Source organism: Rhagoletis pomonella, unplaced genomic scaffold (genome assembly GCF_013731165.1).
Source record: "Rhagoletis pomonella isolate Grant_MI unplaced genomic scaffold, Rhpom_1.0 Rhpom_scaffold_00013, whole genome shotgun sequence".
NCBI lineage: Eukaryota > Metazoa > Arthropoda > Insecta > Diptera > Tephritidae > Rhagoletis > Rhagoletis pomonella.
The window spans coordinates 17,887,634-17,890,644 of record NW_023458567.1 but is presented as its reverse complement, the minus strand read 5'-3'; positions in this window follow the sequence as shown (position 1 = coordinate 17,890,644).

Sequence of the window (3,011 nt, the reverse complement as noted above, 5' to 3'; positions counted from 1 at the left end):
GAAAGGTAAAGAAAAATCAGCTCAAATTGCGAAAGGCATCGCCGACTGTGTGGAAAAGTTAAAGATAGTGCGGGTGGATGCGCGCTTGCTGCGCTGCTAGAAACTAGCGCTGATGAAGGTGCATGCGAACGAAAGGATGTAAACATGTCAACGTTGCAAAACTTTCTGCCGCAGACGGCGTCAACTACGACAACTAAAATAAATAGACCCAAAGAGAGCAGCAATTGAATGGCGTAGCACGAACAAAAAAGGCGGACTATTCTAGATAAATAAATAAATAAACCTGTCAAGGCCTTTACCGGAAAGTGTTGTAAAAAACTGGCATCAAATGCTTGAAAATAAAATTGAACTGGGGAAATCTTAAAAACAAACATTTAAATGGGATAGGTTACGCTCTGAGTAGCAAGCGCATAACAACATTACGAGGTAGCCAGTTATTGAGCACTTTAAAAAGCTATTGATTTCTTAAATAACCCAAAAATTTTCCTACGTCAAGTTTGAGAGTTCACTTTAAAAGGTTTGCGAGGTAGCACGGAAATTTTTCCACAAAAAAGTTGACACTCCGATTAAATATAACCTAAAAATTTAATGACTTCAAAGTTCCCAGCGAAGAGGAAAGGCAAAGATGTGGGTAACGAATTTGCTATTTTTCGATAAATAAATCAATTTCCCCTTGGAATTGGAGTCTGAGTTAAGGTTTGTGAGCTGTATTCTATACCTCAGCTATTCTATTCGCTTAGAGTTGTCTGTAGTGGCCAGAAAATGGATTCAGATCACTTTAATACCGAGTACTAGGGTCTGCCCGGGAATCTAAAATCATGCCATTTTATCAGAATCAGCTCTGTCCAGACTCTTCTTGGCTTGGCTCGTAGCCAGCTCTAAAAATGGTTGAAAATTTCGCTTATTAATGACAGGTTCACCATTAAAGGATTCAGAAAGGCCGCAGATTTAAACTGTCTAGCAGGCAGATGAGATTGCAGACAATTTGGCAGTTAGGATATGTTGAAGCTCCTCTTTTGAAAGACCTAGACACTTGAAAAATTTTGAATTGATGTCTGGAATATGTAGGTAGGTAGATAGGCCAATACTAATTTCTTGCCTTCAGCGGCACACTTAGGCCATACATAGAAGTCTCGTTGTGTTACCACAGTTTGATGCCGTTAAATTATCCTCCATGTTGAACTACTTCTTGTCACTGATCTCGAAAATCATACGCAATCAGGTATCTTGTGTCGGTATTCAAAAACTACCTAAGGTTGGCCAAAAACGGTGAACCTAGATGCCGCCTCCTGCTTCCATGCAGTGTAGAGAATTTACAATGCAGATGTAAGACATTTTTCTCCTCCCCGTAGTCCTCACAGCTTCTGCAACATCTTCGGAAAGGCAAGCCGTGCCTTTCTGCATGCTTATCAGTTATACAGTGCCAAGTTAGAGCCACCCATATGGGATATGCTTTCTTCTAGAGAGAGAGAGTATACACTTCGTGACCGCTTCCGATCCCATTTAGGCCAAGTCTGCCTGGAAATTCGACAAGTTCTATAGTTAAGCCATATTTGCATATATACTGCAATTCATCTTACATATCCTTCCCGGGTTCTATGACTAGACGAAGAAGAAGGATTCTAGAGTTTTGAAATGTTGTTTATATTTTTTCACCCCAAAAGCATTCTGATTTGGATCGAGTATTTTCGCTTATTTAAGAGTTTTCTCCATTAAATTTTAGATTGCCAACATCAAAAGATATGCATACATACATACATATGTTAATTCACAATTTCATGGTAAAAACAAACTGAGAATGTAGTGGGCTGTTGATCTGCACATCCTGCCTCTTAGCTATGATATTTTTCGATCTGAAGTTTAAGTTCCTCGTATACGATGCTGGAAATCTTCATTCCGTAGGAAAATTTGCTGTTCTGTTTACCTTGCGATTTCGCCATCAGCCACTGGGAGCTGTGAATAGTTTCCGTATTCCAGATTTACCTGCTGGCGATAGAGCTTATGCATTCACGATGCACGCCGGTAGTGGAAGTCACATCTTTTACCGATGCTTCGGCAGACCGCGCCTTGAAATTTTTAACGTCCATATTAAGGTTTGGTATTCGAGGGACCTCTAAGCTTACTTTTTAATAATTATTGGAAGATACCTCGTAAGCAAAACGTGATTTTTGCTCTTACCAACTGATCTTGGTATAGAGATAAGTAAGCTCGGGCGTTAGCTAAGCACCGCCTGCCTAAACTACTAGCGTCTGCAAATATTCTAAGGACACCCGCATGGGCAGCTAAAACTAAAAAGATCTTTCCCGACCAAAGTGCGAGTTTTATAATCAAGAGATTTAATGACTGAAGGATAGGCTTTAGGGTTAAGTGGTCTGTTTGAAGGCGGTCTAAGTGCAACTCAAGTAAGGGAAGATGCGCATATTTTTTGCGAGAACTAACGTAATGTGGTCTAAGACGATACATTGTCGATAAAGTAGAAGCAGTACTAGTAAACAAGTAGATGAATAATATATATATATATTTTAATTTCTACAAGAATGTAATGGAGCTCCAAACAAGACAGATTGTATAGATACTCTAAAAACAGTCCTACCGAAAAGAAGAACTTCCAGAAATGATTCTGATCAAACTAACCTTCTATTCGTAGGTAAGTTAAACTCAAGGTTTGATAAACCAGAAAGTAAATAATTTAGCCAGCCTTATGCTGCTCGAGATTCTGAGTAATTTTTTGAAAAGTCTGTGGATATAGATGACCGATTTGGTAAAAAGGCAGCTATAAAAAGTTAATTTTTGCTGCAATTTTCGGATGGCGACGTAATTGGCCATCCGTCTATCACACCATACACCCAGAAAATTGTGCAAGGGCTGGCAGTGCAGTTCTCATTAGTAGCAAAATACCTCACTACCTACACGATCAGCTAAGCTCAAACGAATTCCAAGCCACTTCCGTTTGCGTCGAAACTCTAAAGCAGCCACTAATACTGACGGCTTTATATAGCCCACCTAGACAT